Below are 25,697 nucleotides of genomic sequence, written 5' to 3'. Positions count from 1 at the left end.
AAGGAGTGAGGGAAGGCTGGAGAGAGAATGAATGGGAGGAGAAAACGATGGAGATGAGTGTGGGGTGAAAGAGAGAATGGGGAAGGAGAGGTTGGGGAAAGAGTACAAGGGTGAAAAGAGTAAAAAGGTGAAGTGATAAATGGGAGGGAAAGAAACGGGAGAGGGAAGAGTTAGAGAATGGGGAGAGAAGTTATGGGGAGAGAATACAAAGGCGAAGGGAGGAGAGAGAGGATGCAGATGGAAGAGGAAGGAGTGGGCAGAGGGTGCAGGGGGAAGTGGTAACGTGAGGGTGAGAGGAATGGGGAGGAAGGATCAGGGGAGAGGGTGGGAGGGAGGGGAGTAATGTGGGAGGGAGGGGAGTAATGTGGGCGAGGGTTGGAGGGAGGGAGGGAGAGAAGCTGGGAGTTTGCTGGTTAGTTGCGAGCTGTGCGATGTGACGTTGCGTGGATGATAAAGCAGAAACTCAATCACATGTTGCTCGTTTCCCAGTGCCCTGGTCCTGTCATCTCTCTGTGTGTGTGTGTGTGCAGAGTGTGCCTGGGCGGTGAGAGGGAGCTGAAGACCAGGGTCTGACTACACGCCGCTTCTTCCTCAGAAAGGAACACATTGCGCTCATCCTTCCTACTTGTCGGATCTTTATTTACCTCGGGAGTGAGTGAGTGAGCAAGTGAACCAGCCTTTCCACATTCTAAGGTCCGTCTTAGTTCAGCTGCTTTAACCAACTCTCTCTCTCTCTCTCTCTCTCTCTCTCTATATATATATATAATATTTGTCTGTGCATAAAATGTTATTTGACTCTTGTTCCACAAGAAGGCAGTTCAGTGGGAGTGAAATGTAACGCAGTCCCGGACTGTGTGTGGAATGGTCCCGGGAAAGCGTGCAATGTATATAAATATATAATATATATATATATATATATATAAAATATAATTTACATTTTCAAAGAAGAACAAGTGTAGCTTTTATTAAGACATTTGCATTTTGCGCTTTGGTTTCTGCTAAATGTCAAGCGAGGCTTTCAAAAACAGAACAGAAAAGTCTACTTTGCATTGATTGCAAAAACGCCGGTGTTTCTGCAAGATATATTCTCTTTGTTGCTCCGGCCGAGGTAAGCATTTCTTTAGCACCCTTTCTTCATTTAAGGGTGTGTATCCGTCCCCTCCGCCCTTGTGTTAATGCGATCCATTTGGTCTTTCTGATGAATTGCCACTTTCTGCGGCGCTTTGATGTGTAAAGCTTCAATTAGCAGCTCTGCGATGCCGGGAGTTGAACTATTCACTAAGAGAGAGAGAGAGAGACACACACACACACACACACACACAAAGTGCTGGAGTAACAGCGGGTCAGACAGCACCTCTGGAGCCAAGGAATAGGTGATGTTTCGGGTTGAGACCCTTCTTCAGACTGAGAGTCAGGGGAGAGGGAAACCAGAGGTACGAAAAAGTATAAAGTTACCCCAGCATTTTGTGCCTGTCTTCGGTGTATACCAACATCTGCAGCTCCTTTCCACACATCTTAACTATTCGTGAAGATAGACACAGAAAGCTGGAGTAACTCAACGGGTCAGGCAGCATCTCTGTCTGGAGTACAGGAAAAGGTGGCGTTTCGGGTCGAGACCCTTCTTCAGACATCCCTACACATTTTAACTATTTGCGAGACGGATTAGTAAAAAATAGAAGAATGGCTGCTAGTGTGTTTTTAAAAAGTAGCAATGTGTGTATCAGGTTGAGAGTTTTAATGTATGACTGATGGTAGCAAACTTTCAACTCTCCCCACGTCAAGTTTCACTGTTGTCTTGTAGAGTTTCACTGTCTGTATAACTCGTTATCACCACAGCTAACAATGGACCATTGTGGGCTCCAATAGGCAATAGGTGCAGGAGTAGGCCATTTGGCCCTTCAAGCCAGCACCGCCATTCAATGTGATCATGGCTGATCATCCACAATCAGTATCCTGTTCCTGCCTTCTCCCTTCTCGCCATGAAAAAAATCGATACTTTTTTACTCGTAGGTTTAGTCGTAGTAGGTCGTAGTACGTCGTAATAGGTCGGCATGTTAGTCGTAGGTAATCGAGGGTAGTCGAAGGTAGTCGTAGATAATCTTCATCATAGTCGAAGGGAGCTCGAAGGAGGTCGTCTTCACTCTCCACTATTCGGTGTCCAATTTTCCCGAAGTCAGTCGTAGCTAGTCGAAGCTGGTCTTTAACATAGTCGAAGGAGGTCTTCAACATGCCAATTTTTCAAACTCTTCTAAACTTTCCAATTAGGTCACCCAAGTGGGACAGCCCCTTTACTTTAATTGACTGATGAACAAGGACCCCCCAGATAGCATTGTACTTCCCCTTTTCCCAACTTGACACCATTTAGATAATAATCTGCCTTCCTGTTTTCGCTACCAAAGTGGATAACCTCACATTTATCCACATTAAACTGCATCTACCATGCATCTGCCCACTCACCCAACCTTTCCAAGTCACCCTGCATTCTCATAGCATCCTCCTCACAGTTCACACTGCCATCCAGCTTTGTGTCATCTGCAAATTTGCTTATGCTACTTTGAATCCCTTCATCTAAATTATTGATGTATATTGTAAATAGCTGCAGTCCCAGCACGGAGCCTTGCGGTACCCCACTAGTCACTGCCTGCCATTCTGAAAGGGACCCGTTAATCCCTACTCTTTGATTCCTGTCTGCCAACCAATTTTCTATCCATGTCAGCACTCTACCCCCAATACCATGTGCTTTAATTTTGCCCACTAATCTCCTATGTGGGACCTTATCGAATGCTTTCTGAAAGTCGAGGTACACAACATCCACTGGCTCTCCCTTGTCCATTTTCCTAGTTACATCCTCAAAAAATTCCAGAAGATTGGTCAAGTATGATTTCCCCTTCGTAAATCCATGCTGACTCGGACCGATCCTGTTACTGCTATCCAAATGTGCCGCAATTTCATCTTTTATAATTGGCTCCAGCAACTTCCCACCACCGAGGTCTATAATTCCCTGTTTTCTCTCTCCCCCCTCTGAATAAGTGGGATAACATTAGCTACCCTCAAATCCACAGGAACTGATCCTGAATCTATAGAACATTGGAAAATTATCACCAATGCGTCCACGATTTCTAGAGCCACATCCTTAAGTACCCTGGGATGCAGACCATCAGGCCCTGGGGATTTATCAGCCTTCAGTCCCATCAGTCTATCCAACACCATTTCCTGCCTAATGTGGATTTACTTCAGTTCCTCCATCACCCCAGATCCTCTGGCCACTAGTACATCAGGAAGATTGTTTGTGTCCTCCTTAGTGAAGACGGATCGAAAGTACCTGTTTAACTTATCTGCCATTTTCTTGATCCCCATAATAAATTCACTTTGTTCAGTCTTCAAGGGTCCAACTTTGGTCTTAACTAATTTTTTCCTCTTCACATACCTAAAGAAGCTCTTACTATCCTGCTTTATATTCTTGGCTAGCTTAGCTTCGTACCTCATCTTTTCTCCCCGTATTGCCTTTTTAGTTATCTTCTGTACCTAATCCTCTTGCTTCCCGCTCATCTTTGCTATGTTGTACTTCTCTTTTATTTTTATACTGTCCCTGATGTCCCTTGTCAGCCACGGTCGCCCCTTACTCCCCTTAGAATCTTTCTTCCTCTTTGGAATGAACTGATCCTGCACCTTCTGTATTATTCCCTGAAATACCTGCCATTGTTGTTCCACTATCATCCCTGTTAGGGTATCTTTCCAGTCAACTTTGGCCAGCTCCTCCCTCATGGCCCCATAGCCCCCTTTGTTCAACTGTAACACTGACACCTCCGATTTACCCTTCTCCCTCTTAAATTGTAGATTAAACCTGACCATATTATGGTCACTACCGCCTAATGGTTCCTTAACCTCAAATTCCTTTATCAAATCATAACACTAAATCCAGAATTGCCATCTCCCTGGTAGGCTCCAATCCAAGCTGCTCTAAGAATCTATCATGGAGGCACTCCACAAACTCCCTTTCTTGGGGCCCAGTACCAACCTGATTTTCCCAGTCTACCTGCATGTTGAAATCTCCCACCACAACCGTAGCATTACCTTTACTACATGCCAATTATAACTCCTGATTCAACTTGCACCCTATATCCAGGCTACAGTTTGGGGGCCTATAGATAAGTCTCATTAGGATCTTTTTACCCTTACACTTCCTTAGTTTTATTCATACTGACTCCACATCTCCTATTTCAATGTCACCCCTTGCAAGGGACTGAATTTCATTCCTCACGAACAGAGCTACCTCACCCCCTCTGCCCACCTGTCTGTCTTTTCGATAGGATGTGTACCCTTGAATATTCAGTTCCCAGCCCTGGCCCTCTTGCAGCCATGTCTCTGTAATTCCCACAACATCATACTTGCCAATATCTAACTGAGCCTCAAACTCGCCCACTTTTCCTTGATCAACATTACTTTTTTGCACATCTTTCATTCATTTGTACTATATCTCTCTATATCACCGTCTATATCACCGTCTATCTCTTGTTTACCTTGCCCCTGACTCTCAGTGTGAAGAAGAGTCTCGACCCAAAACGTCATCTATTCCTTTTCTCCATAGACGCTGCCTGACCCGCTGAGTTACTCCAGCACTTTGTGTCTGTCTTCAAGTCAAGGCTACTGCTGGAACCGACAGTTCCCCCACTAGGACAAGACAAGCATTTTCCACCCAAGCACATTGTCAAGATGTCTTCTGAATGTGGGTGTAACATTCTGTGCCAGGGTCAGCCTGAGTCAGCGCTAAACTATGTTTTGGCACAGGAACATTTCATTTTTGTAAAGTCAATATTGGCTTCAACATGAGGAGCATGAAACTAGCGTGAATCATGATTCAAGGCTTTGAAGAGACATTTAGAGTTCTGCTGCACATATCATGGTTTAGTTTAGTTTTAGTTGAGAGACAAAATGCAGAAACAGGCTCTTCGGCCTACCAAGTCCATTCCGACCAGTGATCCCCGCACACTAACACAATCCTACACACACTAGGGACAATTTACAATATTTACCTAAGCCAATTAACCTACAAACTGTATGTCTTTGGAGTGCGGGAGGAAAACCCATGCTGTCACGGGGAGAACGTACAAACTCCGTACAGACAGCACCCGCAGTCAGGATTGAACCGGATCCCTGATGCTGTAAAGCACCAGGCTGCCGTAGTGTCGGGGAACTTTCATTTCTGGCGACTTGGTGAATAGAATTATTGAACATCAAGAAGAAGGTCACAGAAACCTGGAGTAACTCAGCGGGTCACGCAGCATCTCTGGAAAAAGGAATAGGTGATGATTCGTGTCGAGACCCTTCTACAGACTGAGAGTCAGGGTAAAGGAAACAAGAGATATAGATGATGATATAGAGAGATATAGAAGAAACTAGACCAAGAGGGACCCGTTGGACCCCGTTCCCCCAACCCAATATTCCACCACTCACCCATAGCCCCCAACTGCGCAGAAGCGGCCGAAGATTTTAAAGTTTAAAATGGCAATAACATGTGAACGCATCTCACTCTTCCTCTTCAGTCCCTTATTTCCCATCTCAATTAGCCTCCCTCTCCCCACCCTCTGCCAACCTCCTCAGCTTCTTCCCCTCATCCCCTATCTTCCCCCTACCCTCCTCCATTACCTCACCATCCCTCTTCCACCCCATCCTCTTCACCCTCTTCTTTCTTCTCTCCTCCTCCCCTCCCCCACTCACTCCCTCACCTCTCTCTCCCTCTCCTTTCCCCTACCCTCAGTCACTCCCTCCATAACCCCTCTCCCCTCCCTACCCCACCTCCCTCTGTCCCCCTCCTTCCCCACTCCTCACCTCCCCCTTATCCCACCCCTACTCTCTCTCCTCACCTCCCCCACTGCCCTCCTCTCCATCTATCCCCCACTCACTGCCTCCCCCCTCCTCTCCCTCTATCCCCCTCCTCCCCACTCTCCCTCCCCATCTCTCCCACTTTCCCCTCCCTCTCCCTCCCTACCCCCTTCCTCTCCCGCTATCCCCCTGCTCCCCCACTCCTCACCTCCCTCCTATCCCACCACCCCACAATGAAAATCGCAATTTTTTTTGGTTCCATTGAAATTCTCAATGAAAATCATGTTTTTCTTTAAAATAACCTAGATGCAATGTTAGCTGTTAATGAAAACGGAGGAATTTGATTAAAAGGGATTTTTTTCCAGAATAAAATCAACGTCAATGAAAATGGCGATATTAAAAAAATGATGTTCAGGATCCCATTGTGACGTCATTGTGATGTCGAAGGCGGCTGACAGGCAGGGCAAGTGGAAAAGTGGTTTGTAAAGTGATTTTTGTAAAGGTTAAAATGTCAATAAAATATAACATCAATCCGAATAAACCTTGATTCATTTACATCCCAGGAGAATGGTGAGTAAGGTGGGCCAATAATTGTAGCGCTATCGTGTACTGTTTTGGCAGGGTTTTGGGATATCACGCACACGCACGCATACAAACAAACAAACAAGACGTCCTACGCTGCTAACTGGTGAGGGGCAGTTTATGTAATGAGATCCCATTGTGACATCATCACTGCCAACTGCCAGTTCAGATGAAAGATTTTTTCAAAGTGGGGTTTTCTAAAGTTAAAAATATGAATAACTTGTAACTTGCACGCGCACTTACAAACAAACACGATGAGAGTTTTAGTAATATATAGATAGATATATAGTAGTATATGGATAGATTGATGAATGAAAGGTATGTAAAAACTAATGATGATCAAGGAAAGGTGGAGTCCACAATGAACCATTGCTGGCTGTGGGGTAAGTGAAAACGAGTTATATAGACAGTGAAACTCAACAGGATAACAGTGAAACTAGCACAACAACTAGGGTTGGGCAGGGACAGAGAGAGAAAGGATGCAAGGGTTACTTGAGGTGGGAGAAATCAATATTCATGCGGCCGGGTTGTAAGCTGCCCAAACGAAATATGGGGTGCAGAAGATCTAGTTTCACTCTCCCCTGACTCTCAGTCTGAAGAAGGGTCTTGACCTGAAAAATCACCTATTCCATTTTCTCCAGAGATGCTGCCTGTCCCTCTGAGTTACTCCAGCATTTTGTGTCTTATCTTCGATGTAAACCAGCATCTGCATTTCCTTCCGACACATCTTAACTATTCATGAAGACAGACACAAAAAGTAACTCAGCGGGTCAGGATTAGATGATATTTCAGGTTGAGATCCTTCTTCAGACATTCCTACACATTTTAACAATTTGTGATTTGGATTAGTAAAAAAAGGCAGAAGAATGACTTTTAGGATGTTTAAGAAAAATAACAAAGTGTGTATCAGCTTGTGATTTTATATGTAAGACTGATGGTAGCAAACTTTCAACTTGCCTCAAATCAAGGTTACTGTTGGAACTGACAGTTCTCCCGCTAATTTCATTGCCAAGTACATTGCCAAGATAACTTTCTGAATGTAGGTGTTACATGTAGAGTGGTGCAGCAGTAGATTTGCTAGTGCTAGTGACCTGGCTTTGATCCTGACTACTGGTGCTGTCTGTACGGAGCTTGCATGTTTTCTCCGCGACTGCATGAGTTTTCACCAGGAGCTCTGGTTCCCTCCCACCCTCTCCAAGTGTTATAGACAATAGGTGCAGGAGTAGGCCATTCGGTCCCTACGAGCCAGCACCGCCATTCAATGTGATCATGGCTGATCATCCACAATCAGTACCCCGTTCCTGCCTTCTCCCCATATCCCTTAACTCCGCTATCCCTACGAGGTCAATCTAACTGTTGATTTCATTTTTTCTTGTTCTTTCCCATGTCCACCCCCCAAAAAATTAGATTGAATTAGATTCCCTAATTGTTTTTAACTCTTACATCAGAATTCCAGCTTAATTAATAAATATTTTTACGCAGGACCTTTTAAAGTTGCTCAAAGCCGCATCTGGTTTCCCCTCTAGTATTTGGGATGAGGGAGGTAGACCTTTACGTTAATGCAGGAGTAACTCAGGCCGCACCTCTAGAGAAAAATGATGGGTGACACTTCGGGTCAGGATCCTTCTTCAGGCTGGGGTTTCGACCCAAAACGCCTTCTATCCGAGTTCTCCAGGAATGCTTCCTGACCCGCTGAATTATTCCAGCACTTTGGTTCTATCTTTGGTATAAACTAGCATCTGCAGTTCCATCCTATTAAACTTTTCAGTCAGTTCTGATCAGTGGTATTCTTACCATTAGACAAGACAATGTTCTTTGTCTATTATTCATAATTCTAAAAGTTATTGCAAATCTAGCTGGGAGTTGTTTGCACTGTGTCCTTAATATAGATTGTGCAATCTGAGGCATTGCATTGCTTTAGGATATGGATCCTCTGAAAAAACATATTGTCCAGGGAAGTAGTACAATCAGCTTGCAATGTATAGTTCTCACTGGTCTTCAGTGAACTGTACAGGCACTCCCCGACTTACAGAAGATGCTATATGATGACAATGATGAGTATGTGTCGGCACTGTGCCTGTACCCGTGGAGTTTAGAACCTCCAGTTTAAATTCCATTTGGAATATTTTGGAGGACCAAGAAACCAAGAACCAAGAACCAAGAATGAGGGGGGGGATCTCATTGAAACATACAGAATAGTGAAAGCCTTGGATAGGATGGATGTGGAGAGGATGTTTCCACTAGTGAGAGAGTCTAGGACTAGAGGTCATAGCCTCAGAATAAAAGGATATTCTTTTAGGAAAGAGATGAGGAGGAATTTCTTTAGCCAGTGAGTGGTGAATCTGTGGAATTCTTTGCCACAGACGACTGTGGAGACCACAGTGGATATTTTTAAGGCAGAGGTAGATAGATTATTGATTAGTGCCTGTGTCAGAGGTTATGGGGAGAAGGCAGGAGAATGGGGTTTGGAGGGAGAGATAGATCAGCCATGATTGAATGGTTGAGTAGACTTGATGGGCCGAATGGCCGAATTCTACTATCACTTATGAACTTTTGATCTTATGATAAGGGTTACATTTCGTGAACCATTATCTCAGTCAGATTTTAGGCAAATCAGATCCACCATCCCCATCCTCATCCAATGGCGGCCTTGTGGGTAAGCAGTGCCGCCATTGCCGGCTTGTTTCTGATGTAAACTCGTGTGATCGTACAGTGTTGTGTAAATTACAGACTACCTTGATTGCCCTGGGGACTGAGCACAGAATTGTTTGCGTAAGTGTGGGTTTACATAGTCGCCTATTGTGCAAGTCACTGTGCTCAGCAAACCTGCTCTTATATAGATTTAGAGAAGGGTCCTGGCCTAAAATATTGTCTGTCCATTCCCTCCCCAAATGCTGCCTGATCCGCTGAGTTCCTCCAGCACTTTGTGTTTCGATTCCAGCATTTGCAATTCCTTTAGTTTAATTAAATTTAACGAGCCTGCGCTGACCAGCGATCACTGCACACTAGCACTATCCTACATACTAGGAACAAGGCCTCGACCCGAAACGTCACTCATTCCTTCTCTCCAAAGATGCTGCCTGTCCCGCTGAATTACTCCAGCATTTTGTGTCTACCCTGGATTTAAACCAGAATCTGCAGCTCTTTCCTACGCACTAGGAACAATTTGCAATTTTACTGAAGCCAATTAACCTACAAACCTGTACATCTTTGGAGTTTGGGAGGAAACTGGAGCACCTGCAGAAAATCCACACATTCACAGGAAGAACATACAAACTTCGTACAGACAGCACCTGTAGTTGGGATCAAACTGGGGTCTCTGGCGCTGTAAGGCAGCAACTCTACCTCTGCACAACTGTGCCTCCCTCTGTCTAGCCTCTCTAAAATACGATTTAATTGATTTTCATGCTAATTGTTCTAATTGCTGGTGGTTTTGGTAATTGTTGTAGTGTAATGTTAATTTTGCCACTACCGTTCAAAGTTTCAGATTGTTTCTATAAATAGAGAGATAGAGAGATTTTTGCTGGGAATGTACTAATTATTTGCACAGTGCGTACTGTTGCGGAAAGAAAGATACAGTAATACGATTGGAATACATTTTCTTCCGTTTCCTAATAATGGGTGATCCAGGTTCCACCCACATACCAAGGATATGGGGCAAACACGGGCAGATGGGACTGGTGTAGATGGTTGTTGTGGATAAGTTGGGCCGAAGGGCATGTTTCCACGCTGTAGGTTAATTGGCCATTCTAAATTTGCGCTTGATACGTCACTTATTGCAGTTTGATGACCACTTTCTTGATGGGAGACAAAAATGCTGGAGGAACTCAGCGGGTGAGGCATCATTTATGGAGAGAAGGAATAGGTGACGTTTCGGGTCGACCCTTCTTCAGTCTGAAGATGGGTCTCAACCCGAAACGTCACCTATTCCTTCTCTCCATAAAAGCTGCCTCACCCGCTGAGTTCCTCCAGCATTTTTGTGTAAACTTTGATTTTTACAGCATCTGCAATTCTTTCTTAAACTTTCTTGATGGGAATGTAGGGGAAATAGAATGGGATTGTTGTGGGATTGGTGTAAGTGGGGAATTGGATGGTTCGGGAAGACATTGTACCAAAGGCCTTGTTTCCATGCTGTATGAATCTTGAGTGGCACAGTAGAACTGCAGCCTCATAGCTCCAGGTTCAAATCTAAATCCCCTCCCCCCCCCTCCCCCAAACTCCCCCCTCCCCCAAACCCTCCCGGCACTGTCTCTGTAGCGTTTGCACGTTCTTCCTTTGTCTATGTAGATTTCCTCTGGGTGCTCCAGTTCCCTCCCTAATGTCTAAGATATGGGCCAAATGCAGGCAAGGGGGACTAGTGTCGATGGGCACCTTTGGTTGGCGCAGGCACGTTGTGCCGAAGGGCCTGCTATCTTGCTGAAGATAGACACAAAGTGCTGGAGTAACTCAGTGGGTCAGGCAGAATCTCTAGAGAAAAAGAATAGGTGACGTTTCTGGTCGAGACCCTTAATCAGACTGGACACGGTGAAGACCCCTTCTCCCGTCTCCACCCGACCCTTGAACAAAGACAACATCTTTCCTTGACATGATGCCCAAAACTGCACACAATATTCTAAATGGGGTCTCTCCTATAAAATCTTTCCCCCTTCACATCTTGTTGATATGTGAGAATGTTTGTTATTCACTGTGTCGACAGGTTTAAAGCTGGATATTGTGTTTCAGTTCCAACGTTACATGAAGGAGATGTGCAACATTGTGTGTAACAGTAGCCACTTGTAGGATGTGTTTGCCAGGGCCAGGGTCACTGCGTACTGCTATCACCCATCAGTGGGAGTCTGCTTGTAGCTGCTTTCTCATGCCTGATAATGTTTGGCTGCCCTGGGACATGGAACGATGAGTGATTATTCTGCAGAATGTAACAAGCCTCAGCTTCCTGGTCCGCTGTCCCAGCCAACATTCCTCAAGGCCCTTGCTTCACCACCTTCCGCCGTTCCTCAGCCCACTCCTGCCTTTGCCCGAGTAAGCAGTGTACTGTTCCTGCGGCCCTTCCCAACCCCTCTATCCTTCACTGCACCACCACCTCTTATTATTAATCTGCAAGTTTCATTAAGGGATAGGGCGGCATAGTGGTGCAGCGGCAGAGTTGCTGCTTCACAGCGCCAAAGACCCAGGTTCGATCCTGACTACGGGTGCTGTCTGTACTGAGTATCTTCCCTGTGACCGCGAGGATTCTTGCCGGTTTCCTCCCACACTCCAAAGATGTGCAGGTTTGTAGGTTAATTGGCTTCGGTAAAATAGTCCCTCGTGCGTGTAGGATAGTGCTAGTGTACGGGGATCACTGGTCGGCACGAACTCGGTGGGCAGAAGGGCCTGTTTGTGCTCTGTATCTCGAAACTAAACTAAACGTGGTTTGGTTTTGGAGTCATACAGTTATCCATTCATCTGTCTAAATGTCTTTTAAATCTTGTTATCGTCCCGGCCTCAATGACCCCAACTGGAAGCTCGTTCCATACACCCAGTACAATTGGTGTAAAAAAAAATAGTTACCCCTCAGATTCCTATCCCTCCCCCCTCCTCTCACGCCAAACCTGTGTCCTCTGATCCTTAATTCCTCTACTCTGGGCAAGAGATTCTGTGTTTCCCCAATCTATTCCTCTCATGATTTTGTACACCTCTATAGGATCACCCCTTATCCTTCTGCACTCCAAGGAACAGAGTCCTAGCCTACTCAACCTCTCCTTTAAGCTCAGTCCGTCGAGCAATATAGTTGCTGCCTATAGTGCCAGAGACCTGGGTTCAATACTGACTATGACAGGGGTTGGCAACCTTGTTCTCCATAGGGGCCAGGACGCATGTCTGTGAGTGGATGGCGGGCCACATCTATCACGTGTACACATGGATCCCGCCCCGAATGGCAGGCATCAAATCACGTGTTCACATAGATCCTGCCCCTTCGAGGATGCCACCCGCAGCACCGGCCCCTAGTTAAGGGCGCTCACGAACATGGCGTACCTACAGACCATTACCTGTCCTGAAGACGGTGACTCAAATACTCGCACTCACCCATCCCCGGCCTATTGACAACCCTGATCCCAACAGTGAAGCCCAGACACAGAAGGTGCGCGGCCGTGCCGGTGGCTTTGCGCGGGATGCGGTACAGCCAGAGTTCGCCGCACTTGGCGCCTGGCGGCTCATCGTAATTGCGGCTGCCAGCGCAGGCCTCCTTGCCTCGCCACAAAAAATGGCGGACTGCAGGAGTGGGGCGCCGTTGTGTATGGCTGCTCTGCCTGCAGTCCGTCCCTTCACCCTTTTTTATTTTTATTTTTAGTCCTGTTAAAAACAAAATGTTTGTTGGAGGTCTTCCTTTATGTGGTGGGTAGGGGAAGGGGAAAACTTTATTTCCTAGTCCCTACCTGGTCGGAGAGGCGGCTTCCCTTCGAGCTGCTTCTTCGCCCCTTCCTCACGGCCTACCATCGGACTGGAGCGGCGTTTCCTGTCGGGACCGGCCGGGACTAGAGCTTTGGTGGCGGCACAGCGCTGAGGCACCATCACGGAGCGGGCGATGCCCTACCCGGGTCGCCGCGCGGTAAGCTCCGTAGTGCTGTGACCGCCGACTCCAACATCCGAGGAGCTGTGACTGTGGGCGTCCAGCTGCGGGCGGGCGGCGCTGGATTTAAAACACCACGGAGCCTGGGATCGAGATCGTCAGAGTCGGAGCTCCAACCAGCGCGGCCTGAGGACTTCGGGAGCCGCGGTCTCCGGGGAGGGAGCGGGCGCTCCAGACATTCCAAGCTGCTGAGGAGTGTTCACCCAACGCCGGAGTTCCATCTTCCCAGCAAGAGGGTCTGAAAACATCGGACTGGCTGCGGAGGCCACAAATAGGCCGCAAACTCGGGTGATCACAGAGGAAGACGACTGAAACTTTCTGATGCCTTTCACCACAGTTGAAAATTTTGATTCTGTTGTGGGGGGATGTTCATGTTGATTCTATAATGGGTTGTGTCGTTTTTCTTTTTTTTAATTTTTCTATCGATGTACGAAAACTTAATTATTTCTTCTATGTAAAGCACTTTGGTTTCAACACGAGTTGATTTAAACGTGCTATATAAATGAAATGTACTTACTTACTTACTTGCATCACCGCTCCTGGGCGGCGTGGCCTCGGGCCCGGGAGGTACTGGAGATGAAGGAAGTCTGCGGGCTGGATGCTTACGGAAAAAAACAACCTGTGGGCCGGATGATTTTGGGTTACGGGCCACACCCCTGGACTAGGGGTTTGTACATTCTTCCTGTGAGCTGCGTGGGTTTCCTGACCCTTCCTTATATCCTTGCGTTAGAGATCTGTCCTAAAATACAGATGCAAGGAAATGCAGACGATGATCTGAAGAAGGTCCCGGTCTGAAGTCACCCATTCCTTCCCTCCACAGATGCTGCCTGACCAGCTGAGTTACTCAAGCATTTTGTGTCTATCTTCGGTCTAAACCAGCATCTGCAGTTCCTTCCTACACATGCATTGAAGCAAGTTGTTTCTGTCACCAAGTTGGTGACTATCGGGCGGACAGCACAGTTTGTCTCAGTGCCCATCCCTGTGAACAGCCTGGTGACAGGAGGTATGATACCCAAAATCTGTCGATAACTTTATTTAATTCAGTTTAGTTTATAGTCACATGTACCGAGGTATAGTGAAAACCTTTTGTTGTGTACAAACCAGTCAGCGATAAGACAATACATGATTATAATCGAGTCATCCACAGTGTACAGATACACAATGAAGAGAATAACATTTAGTGCAAGATAAAGCCAGTAAAGTCTGATCAAAGATTGTCCGAGGGTCTCCAATGAGGTGGATGGTAGGTCAGGATCGCTCTCTAGTTGGTGATAGGATGGTCCAGTTGCTTGATAACAGCTGGGAAGAAACTGTCCCTGAATCTGGAGGTGTGCGTTTTCACACTTCTGTACCTCTTGCCTGATGGGAGATACAAGATACAAGATACAAGATAGATTTATTCATCACATGTGCCAGATGGCACAGTGAAATGAAATTCCCATACAGCCATACAATAAAAAACAGGGACACAACACACTATAGGGTTTGACATAAAATATCCCCACACAGCAGAATCAAAGTTTCCCACTGTGTGGGAAGGCACCAAAGTCAGTCTCTTCCTCCATTGTTCCCCGTGGTCAGGGCCTCCCCGTGCCCTCCGCAGTTGCAGCTACAGGCGGCCCGATGTCCAGACCGCTCGTGATACAAGTCCGACGTCGGGGCTGCAGGATGTCCTCAGCGGCGTGGACACCAGAGTCGGCCCCCTCCTACCGGAGTCGGCGGCTTCTGAAGTCCGCAGGCCGCGCCACGTGGATACTGCTGCTGGAGACCCTCTGCAAGGCGCCCCAGGACTCCACGATGTTGTTCAGCGCCGCCCGCGTTGGAAGCTCTCCGCACCAGAGCTCCACGATGTTGGAGCAGCGGCTCAGCGCTCCGGAGCTCCAGACGGCGACCCAGGTAGGCATCGCCCGCTCCGCGGTGACTCCAGCGCTGCGCCGCCGCTGTAGCAGCCCTGGTCCGGTACTCGGTCCCCGGCAGGAAAGGCCGCTCCGATCCAGCTGGTAGGCCGCGAGGTGGGGGGCGAGGACGCGACTCGGAGAAATAGTCGCGTCCCCGCCAGGAAGAGACTGGGAAACGGTTTCCCCCTTACCCTGCCCCCCTCCCCCACATAGAAAAGTTAAAGTTTCCCCCAACACAAGACTTTAAACTAACTAAAAATTAAAAAAAATAGAAATAACAGACAGCCTGTAGGTAGAGGCTGCTGCCAGTGCAGCGCCCCTAGTGGATAGAGGGGAGAAGAGTGAGTGACCGGGGTGAGACTGGTCCTTCAATTCAATTCAATTCAATTCAATTCAATTCAATTCAACTTTAATGTCATTGCACAAATACTAAGTATGGGTACAACGAAATGCAGTTTTGCGTCAGTCCGTAGTAGTAGTGCATATAGAAATTTTAAAAAAAAAGAAGATACAGAATAATCAAAAATGCAGAATAATTAAACAATGGGGACGGAGGGATCTATCGGCGGGACTCCGAGTTCAGCAATGTGATGGTATAATTGTAGAAGCTGTTCCTCATCCTACTGGTACGAGACCTGAGGCTCCTGTACCGCCTCCCTGATGGGAGGAGGGCAAACAGTCCATGGTTGGGGTGGGAGGGGTCTTTAATGATCTTCCTAGCCCGTCTCAGACACCGCTTTCGGTGGAGGGCATCCATGGCAGGGAGCGGGGCACCGATGATGTGCTGCGCGGTTTTCACCACCCGTGTAGTGCCTTCCTGTCCGCAACAGTGCAGCTGCTGTACCATACCGTGAAGCAGGTGGTCAAGATGCTCTCGATGGTACAGCGGTAGAAGTTGGTCAGGATCTGGGGGGACAGGTGGGCTTTCTTGAGCCTCCTCAGGAAGTAAAGGCGCTGCTGTGCCTTTTTGATCAGCTTGGAGGTGTTGAGGGACCAGGACAAATCCTCCGAGATATGTACCCCGAGGAATTTGTAGCTGGAGACGCGCTCCACCTCAGTCCCGTTTATATGGATGGGGGTATGACTGCCTCCTCTGACCTTCCTGAAGTCGACAATAATTTCCTTCGTCTTCTTGGAGTTGAGGACGAGGTTATTGTTGGCACACTAGGTTGTCAGGTGCTGGACCTCCTCTCTGTAGGCTGACTCATCGTTGTCACTGATCAGTCCTACCACCGTGGTGTCGTCAGCAAACTTAATGATGCCGTTGGATCCGTACTTAGGGATGCAGTCGTGGGTGAAGAGGGAGTAGAGGAGAGGGCTGAGCACACAGCCCTGTGGCACGCCGGTGTTCAGTGTTATAGTGGAGGAGGTGAGGTTGTTGACCCTGACAGACTGTGGTCTGTTGGTGAGGAAATCCAGTGTCCAGTTGCAGAGGGAGGTGGAGATGCCAAGTCCGCTGAGTTTGGTGATCAAGCTGGCGGGGATGACAGTGTTAAAGGCAGAGCTGAAATCAATGAACAGCAACCTGATGTAGGTGTTATTGCTGTCCAGGTGGGTCAGGGCTGAGTGTAGGGCCGCCGATATGGCGTCCTCTGTAGACCTGTTGGCCCGGTAGGCAAACTGATGGGGGTCCAGTGTGGGGGGGAGGCTGGCTTTGAGGTGAGCCAAGATCAGCCGCTCAAAGCACTTAGCAATGACAGGGGTGAGTGCCACTGGGCGGAAATCGTTGAGACTCCCTGTGGCTGACTGTTTGGGCACTGGCACGATGGTTGATGTCTTGAGGCAAGTGGGGACAACACCCTGGGCCAGTGAGAGATTGAAAATGTCGGTGAAGACTGGGGATAGTTGTCCAGCACATGCCCTGGCCCTGCCGTGGCAGCGTGAAGTGTAGATGGAGTCTATGGAAGGGAGGTTGGCTTGTGTGATGGTCTGGGCTGTATCCACAACTCTCTGCAATTTAAAAACTGACAAGCACCGTGATGTGCAACAGTAACCCAAGATGCCCAATTTTGCACAGCGCTCCTTCCGGTTGATATAGCAACCAATGTCCCACTACTGGATTGGTCACATCCCTGTCAAATTGGTCAAATCCATTAATCATGTTACAGTCTGTTCAGGTCCAAATCTGGGAAAAGCAGTCAATAGCCAATGCATGACATCTACTATTCTTAATTCATCACCACAGTGAAAATTCAACACCACAGAAATGCCACACTAATGAGTCAACAACTAGAATGTATCATTTAGAACTTCTTGTATCTCCAAAGTCTAAATCTGGCCGATTTCATGCCAAATTGTGTCAAAGACGATAAAGAACATGCACTGAATCGTGTGATGATAATGAGTAAGATACAGCCCTGCTACATGCATATTGACTGTGTTTGGTATAGTTGAGAGATACAGAGCGGAACTATGCTCTTCGGCCCACCGAGTCTGTGCTGACCAGTGATCCCTGCACACAAGCACACGCTACACACTAAGCACAATTTTCACTGAAGTCAATTAGCCTACAAACCTGCACGTCTTTGGAGTGTGGGAGGAAACTGGCGCACCCGGAGAAAGCCCCATGCAGGTCACAGGGAGAACGTACAAAAACTCTGTACAGGCAGCACCCATAGTCAGGGTCGAACCTGTGTCTCTGCCTCTGTACTGCCCTATTTGAGTGTAGCTTGTTATATCTCAGTTTAGGGTTTGAGGCTATTAATGAGTGCCAAGGATGTAAGTGGGTAGGGAGAGAGGCTACAGAAAGGCTGTTAGAAGTGCTAGTACTGTCTCTCTCCCTGTGTAGTTTACATGAGCAACTTAGAAGCTGAGCTGGGAGCCAAGTTGTGGGTTAGTCTTAATGTACCACTTCAACTGGGCGACACAGTGGCGCAGCAGTAAAGTTGCTGACTCACAGCGCCAGAGACCCGGGTTCAATCCTGACTGTGGGATTGTATAAAGTTTGTACGTTCCCCCAGACCTGCGTGGGTTTTGTCTGGGTGCTCCTGTTTCTTCCCACACTCCAAAGATGTGCAGGTTTGTAGGCTTTATTGACTTCTGTAAAATTGTAAATTGTCTCTAGTGTGTGTAGGATAGTGCTAGTGTACGGGGATCGCCGGTCTGCGCAGGCTCGGTGGGCCGCAGGGCCTGTTTCCGTGCTGTATCACTAAACTAAACTAAAAACCATTATATTTATTTCGCCTTTTCTGCAAAGCAAATATATTTTCCTTAAAGAAGGGTCCCAACCTGAAACGTCACCCATTCCTTCTCTCCAGAGCTGCTGCTAGACCCGCTGAGTTACTCCAACATTTTGTTTCTATCTTCAGTGTAAATTAGCATTTATAATTCCTTCCTACACAAATATATTTTCTTTTCTATCAGGGTGAGTCCCACTGGCATCTGATTGAGCTGTTTATGTGAAAGACTGAAGTGATTTTGCCATCAATCCTTCAAAGAAGCGGGTTCTTGTGATCTGGGTTTCCTTCTGATACCTGCTGATCCTGGGGTCAGAACGTTAGAAGTATCTTTCCGACAAGCGTTTTTTTAGGAACAAGGAGGCTCGGAGCCAAGAATAAAAAGAGTCCAGAAATCACTAGAAGATAGACACAAAATGTTGGAGTAACTCAGCGGGTCAGGCAGCATCTTTGGAGAGAAGGAATGGCTGACGTTTTGGGTCATAAGGTCATAGGTGACAGGAGTAGAATTAGGCCATTCAGCCCATCTTCTACTCCGCCATTCAATCATGGCTGATCTATCTCTCCCTTCAGACTTCAGTCGAGACCCTCCTTCAGACTGAGTCAGGGGAGAGGGAGTCGCAGAGATAAAGAATGTAAGGTATGAAATAAATAGTAATCAACAAAACTAATGCAAACTAGTGTGAACGGTTGATCGCTGGTCAGCTCGGACTCAGTGGACCGAAGGGCCTGTTTCCCTGCTGTATCTCTAAACCAAACTAAACTGATAATCCAGTATCGATTTGCTCCGAAATCCTCTTGTCCAGCAAAAAGCTGTTATTAGTCCGGAGAGTAAATCAAAGGTTTAGTTTAGTTTATTGTCACATGTACCGAGGTACGGTGAAAAGCTTTTTGTTGCGTGCTAACCTGTCAGTGGAAAGACAATGCATGATTACAATCGAATATCCACAGAGTACAGATACATGGTAAGGGAATAACGTTTAGTGCAAGGTAAAGTTCAATTAAAGATAGTCCGAGGGTTTCCAATGAGGTAGATGGGAGGTCAGGACTGCTCTCTTGTTGGTGAGAGGATTGTTCAGTTGCCTGATAACAACTGGGAAGAGAGCTGGCCGGGGCTGCGGGGCTGGTGTGGAGCCAGATCTGGGGTCAGGGACCAGAACATCAGGAGACAGGGACATGGGTGAATCTGAGGCCCGAGATTCGGTCTGCCTGCAGTCCTTGTTTATTATACCACTCTCTTTGAAGCTCAGCGGCCCCATCTGAACATGCTGCGGAACATGTGGGAAAAATCAATGTGTGTGGGAATTAATGGGAATAACATCCAATAATCCGGAGAAGCTGCTAATCCAGCCAAAACCATAAAGGTGATGGATTATTGGAGTTACATCACCTAATATATCCTATTATTGAGAGGGAAAGATAGATCAGCCATGATTGAATGGCAGAGTAGTTTGATGGGCTGAATGGCATAAATCTGCACCTATAATCTACAAAGTTATCAATTTATACGTCCACCACCGATTTTTGGGCAACTGGTGTTACGGCACCTCCTTTAATCCAGACAAAATTACGAGAGCTCACTTGTAATCCCCCCCGGTAGTCTCCCAGAAAACAGGACACCTAGACCTAATTCAAAAGACAATTACCCTACATATCTGGACCTCTTTGGAGTTTGGGAGGAAACCGGAGCACCCAGTGAAAACCCACGCGGTCACAGGGAGAAGGTACAGGCTCGAACTGTGTGGAGGAAAGGCGTCTGGTGGTCTGATGTATCAGTGTCTGTGGTCACAGCAGAGCAGACATTAGCTGGTGCCCAGCTTGCCCATGCAATGCAAACTGTTTAACTCCGACAGATAGGAAGAGTGCAAAGTAGTCACCTCGGTCTAACGCACAGCTTGATTCCGTTGCTCTTGATACCAGCTCTATGCTCGTGGATTAGTTCCCTTCAGTGGATAGTGCTTGTGTTGTGGAATCATTCAGTGCTGTCTTCAAGCTTCACGGGGCTGGTGAGAGGGAGGGGGCAGGTGTGGGTGGGTGGTGGTGGTGGTGGTACCTCGAGCCCACTGATTCCAGGCCCATCTCAGTGTGGCTCCAGGGGCTGCTGCCTCGTAGGAGGTGCTGCTTCCCGACAACGTCCACCCTGATCAGACCAAAGCCCAGCCTCTCGTTTGTCCTCCAACAGCGGCGCAGCGGTCGAGTTGCTGCCTCACAGCGCCAGAGACCCTGGTTCGATCCCCACCTCAGGTGCTGTCGGCACGGAGTTTGTACGTGATCCCTGTGACCACGTGGGTTTTCTCTCGGTGCTCTGGTTTTCTCCCACATCCCCAGGATGTGCGGGTTTGCAGGTTAGTTGGCCGTTAGTAATTGTCCCCTAGTGCAAGGGTTCCCAACCAGGGGGTAAATTGGTTGATTCTGGATTTGTACATTTTCTCATTGACTGGCTGTGTTTGGTTCTGGTATGTGCTATTAAAGTTGCCAGGGGTAAACAGGACGAACATGGTTGGGAACCCCGACACTAGTGTGTAGGCATTAGGAAAGTGAGACAACATAGACCTAGTGTGAACGGATGATGAATGGTTGGCGTGGACTCGGTGGGCCAAAGGGCATGGTTCCATCTTTCTATCAATTAAAAACCAAAAGAAGATCAGCCATTAATTCATCTCACTGGTATTACCTGACAATATACCAATTTATTATTACCAAACCGATCAGATACTACTATACAGAAATACAATCAAGTCAAACTCAAGTACAATAGATAGAGCAAAGGGGTAGATACAGAGTGCAGAATATAGTTTTCAGAACTGTAGCGCATCTGTTCCATAGGCAAAGTCCAATGTCTGGGGAAGAGGTGTCAGCTAAATGCTGTCTGTAAAGGCACAAAGTGCTGGAGTAACTCTGTAGGTCAGGCAGTATCCCTGGAGAACGTGGAAGAGTCCCGACCTGAAACATCACCTAACCTGTTTTCAACAGTATCTGCAGTTCCTTGTGTCTCCATTTTAACTGCTGTCTGTGCCTAAGTACCAACCGTGAATATATGGGGCCCAGGGGGAATGTGTCATTCACATTACAATGGGCACCTTCCCATCATTCTCTTCAGAATATATGTGAGTGTGTTTGTGTGAATACAGTGCCCTCCATAATGTTTGGGACAAAGACCCATCATTTATTTATTTGCCTCTGTACTCCACAATTTGAGATTTGTAATAGAAAAACTCACATGTGGTAAAAGTGCACATTGTCAGATTTTAATAAAGGCCATTTTTATACATTTTGGTTTCACCATGTAGAAATTACAGCAGTGTTTATACATAGTCCCCAATTTCAGGGCACCAAAATGTTTGTGACACAGCAATGTCATGTAAATGAAATTAGTCATGTTTAGTATTTTGTTACCTATCCTTTGCATGCAATGACTGCTTGAAGTTGCGGAAGTGGCGGTGCTGTGAAACGGCTGCGGCTCGCCTGCAGTCTGTCTGTTTTTACTTTTTTGTGTTGTTTTTTTTGTCTAGTTCAGTTAAACTTTTGGTTATTAGGTGGTGTTATGTGTGGGGGGGGGGGGGTGAAACAGGGCTTTCTGTTTCTCCCTTCGGGGGAATGCGACTTTTTTGTCGTATCCCCCTTCTCTTCCCCCGCCTGAGCTGAGGCCTAATGGCGGAGCTGGTGGCCTCCAACCTGCGACCGACCTCGAGGATCCGGAGGTAGAGCCAGCCAGGCTGGCCGTCTTCGAGCTGCGGCGACGTTCGGGCAGCAGCACGACTCGGCGCTCCGGTGAGGGCGGACGGCGCGGGGCTGAGACACTCCCGTGTGGGCGACCTGGGTCCCGGCTGGAAGGCGCTCCCGTGTGGGCGGACCGGCTCCTGGCTGGAAGGCGCTCCAGTGGGGGCAGCCCGGTGCGGGGCTGAGACGCTGCCGTGTGGGCGGCCCGGTGCGGGGCGCTCCGGTGGCTGAGGCGGCGTTCTGGCGGCGGCGACCTGAATCCGGGGCTTGGCCGCGGGCCAGTGGATGACAACGTCGGGAGCTCGCAGGTCACAGGCTGGTGCCTGTTTTCCGGAGCTCCCGTGGCAACAGCTGCGTCCGCTGGACTGGAGGGCGGCAGCTTCGACCACCCCCGGGCCACGGAGCTTGAACCGCGGGACTGACTTACCATCGCCCGGTGGGGTATCGCCTCAGCGCAGAGGGAGAAGAGGAGGGAAGAGGCAGTAACTCTAAGACTTTTGCCTCCATCACAGTGAGGAGGTGCTTGGTGAACTCACTGTGGTGGATGTTAATTTGTGTTTATTGTGTGTTGTTATTATTACATGTATGGCTGCAGGCAACAACATTTCGTTCAGACCGAAAGGTCTGAATGACAAATAAAGGATTCAATTCAATTCAATTCATGGACATCACCAGTTGCTGGGTGTCTTCTCTGGTGATGCTCTGCCAGGCCTGTATTGCAGCCATCTTTAGCTTATGCTTGTTTTGGGGGCTAGTCCCTTCAGTCTTCTCCTCAGCATATAAAAGGCATGCTCAATTGGGTTCAGATCGGGTGACTGACTTGGCCACCCAAGAATTGACCATTTTTTAGCTTTGAAAAACTCCTTTGTTGCTTTAGCAGAATATTTGGGATCATTGTCTTGCTGTAGAATGAACCGCCGGCCAATGAGTTTTGAGGCATTTGGTTGAACTTGAGCAGATAGGATGTGTCTATACACTTCAGAATTCATTATGTTGCTACCATCAGCAGTTGTATCATCAATGAAGATAAGTGAGCCAGTACCTTCAGCAGTCATACATGCCCAGGCCATAACACCCCCACCACTGTGTTTCACAGATGAGGTAGCATGCTTTGGATCTTGGGCAGTTCCTTCTCTGCTCCAAACTTTGCTCTTGCCATCACTCTGATATAAGTTAATCTTCGTCTCATCTGTCCACAAGACCTTTTTTCCAGAACTGTGGCTGCTCTTTTATGTTCTTCTTGGCAAACTGTAACCTGGCCATCCTATTTTTGTGGCTAACCAGTGGTTTGCATCTTGCAGTGTAGCCTCTGTATTTCTGTTCATGAAGTCTTCTGCGGACAGTGGTCATTGACAAATCCACACCTGACTCCTGAAGAGTGTTTCTGATCTGTCAGTCAGGTGTTTGAGGATTTTTCTTTATTATAGAGAGAATTCTTCTGTCATCAGCTGTGGAGATCTTCCTTGGCCTACCAGTCCCTTTGTGATTAGTAAGCTCACCAGTGCTTCACCACTACACGGCCTTGATTGGAGAGTATTAGTTACAGGGAGAGTTTGAACAAATTGATTTTTTCCCCAATATTATTGGAGATGGGTGGGAGACCTGATAGAGATTTATAAAATTATGAGGCATAGATTGGGTAAATGGTCAGTATCTTCATCCCAGGGTAGAAATATCAAATACTGTAGGTTTATAGTCAGAGGGGCAAATTTTAAATGAGATGTGCGGGGCATGTTTTTTTTTACACAGAGGGTGCCTGGAACATGCAACCAGAGGCGTTGGTGGAGGCAGATACGATAGTGGCATTTCAGAGGATTTTAGACAGGCACATGGATATGCAGAGTGGCACTGTGGTAGAGTTCCTGCCTCACAGTGCCAGAGACCTGGGTTTGATCCTGACCGGGTGAGGTCTGTATGGAGTTTGTACCTTCTCCCTGTGACCACACACATTTTTCCGGGTGCTCCAGTTTCCTCTCGCACTACAAAGATGTGCAGGTTGATACCTTAATTAGCTTTGGTGAAAATTGTAAATTGTCCCTGGTCCTTACGATAGAGCTAGTGTAGGGACTGGGATCGCTGGTTGGCAATTACTCGGTGTGCTGAAGTGTCTAAACTAAACTAAACTAAAACCTCGCCTTGGGGCTGTTCAGAGCTTACAGAAGATTTCCCAGTATTGCTCACTACGTCAGGGACCCGCGGCAAGACAGAGGGTGCCCTCTAACCTCTCCCTCACCTTTGACCCTCCCCTCACCCGCTCTCTGTCACAGGATATTTTTATCGCCGGGAATGCAAGATGCCGGATTTAGTTTGGGGCCTAATGGGTATCTATGTCTCACCCTGCTCAGTCCCCCCGTACGGAATGAAGTTCCAGCGTCAGACTGTTTTGTCATGAACCTGGCTGTGTGTCACTGCCTTGAAGACCAGCACAGTTTGATAGCTAGAATGAAGGGTCTGCAGAAGAGACCCGACCTGAAAACATCACCTATAGACTTAAGAGATGCAGCGTGGAAAAGGCCCTTTGGCCCACCGAGTCCACGCTGACCTGCGATAAGCCTGTACACTAGCACTATGCTACACACTAGGGACAATTTACAATAGCCAATTAACCTACAAACCTGCATGTTGTTGGCGTGTGGGAGGAAACCTGAGCACCCGGAGAAAACGCACGTGGTCACGGAGAGAACGTACAAACTCCGTACAGACAGCACACATAGTCAGGATTGAACCCGGGTCTCTGGCGCTGTAAGGCAGCAACTCTACCGCTGCGCCACTGTGCCACCCTGTGTTCCCCATGGATGCTGGCTGTGTTATTCCAGCATTTGTGTCTTTTTTCCACAGTTTGATAGCTGTACTGTTTGTTATTCTTGATCAAACAACTAGATCAAAGTAAAGTCAGGGAATCGTAGAATAACACTGTATGGAAACAAGATTGTAGCATTGGCTCAGAATCCACACTGCCAACAATCACTCAGTTTACTCTATTCTCCCTACAGCTCTCATCAACTCCCCACAGATTGAGGGCGGCACAGTGGCGCCCAGCATTCCATGAGTCATAGGAGCAGAATTAGGTCATTTAGCCCATCAAGTCTACTCTGCCATTCAATCATGGCTGATCTATCGTTCCCTCTCAACCCCATTCTCCTGCCCACTCCCCACAATTCCTGATAGCCGTACTCATCAAGAATCTGAAGCAGGGTCTCGACCCAAAACGTCACCCATTCTTTCTCTCCAGAGATGCTGCCTGACCCGCTGAGTTACACCAGCTTTTTGTGTATCTTCGGTTTAAACCAGCATCTGTAATTCCTTCCTACACAAGAATCTATCTATCTCTGCCTTACAAATATCCATTGACTTGGCCTCCACTGCCGTCTGTGGCAATGAATTCCACAGATTCACCACCATCTGATGAAAGAAATCCCTTATCTCCTGTCTAAAAGTACGTCCTTTTATTCTGAGGCTGTCCTCTGGTCCTAGACTCTCTCACATGTTCAAACATCCTCTCCACATCCATTCTATCCAGGCCTTTCACTATTCGATAAGTTTCAATGAGGTCACCCCCTCATCCTTCTAAACTCCAGTGAGTACAGGGCCCAGTGGCATCAAACGCCTTCAAACTACCAGAGTCGATGGTGGATTGTTGAACACCGCAGCATGTTGTCCCTTCTTAAATCGTCGACAGCCACTCCGATCAGTAGTGCATCGACAGCAGAGCAAGACTGAAGTGTGATCTGTAGTCACGTGGATTGCCTGCTATATTTATCAAACCTTTTCAGCCAAAATTGTTAAGCTCCTTGCTTCCCATTAACAAGTCACTTTCAATATGTGCTAGAGTGGCTGCTTATGATCTGGTGACACCTTGTCACAGAGCAACCTTAGCGGAAGTGTATTTAG

General features: G+C 47.5%; 1 protein-coding gene across 2 annotated transcripts in view; it reads left to right on the top strand.

The window, feature by feature from the left end:
• The first annotated feature begins 409 nt into the window (after positions 1–409).
• The window catches only part of elovl5 (ELOVL fatty acid elongase 5), a 95,076-nt gene continuing 69,788 nt past the window's right edge, over positions 410–25,697 (top strand). Inside the window, exon 1 of one of the 2 annotated variants that reach the window (XM_033020691.1) lies at positions 410–693. The gene's annotated coding sequence lies outside the window, so the exon portion shown is untranslated. Of the gene's footprint in view, positions 694–845; positions 1,109–25,697 lie in introns of those variants that run through there. The other variant, XM_033020692.1, reaches the window with a different exon arrangement.

Source organism: Amblyraja radiata, chromosome 5, assembly GCF_010909765.2.
Source record: "Amblyraja radiata isolate CabotCenter1 chromosome 5, sAmbRad1.1.pri, whole genome shotgun sequence".
Lineage (NCBI taxonomy): Eukaryota > Metazoa > Chordata > Chondrichthyes > Rajiformes > Rajidae > Amblyraja > Amblyraja radiata.
This window is presented reverse-complemented; position numbering and strand designations above follow the sequence as displayed.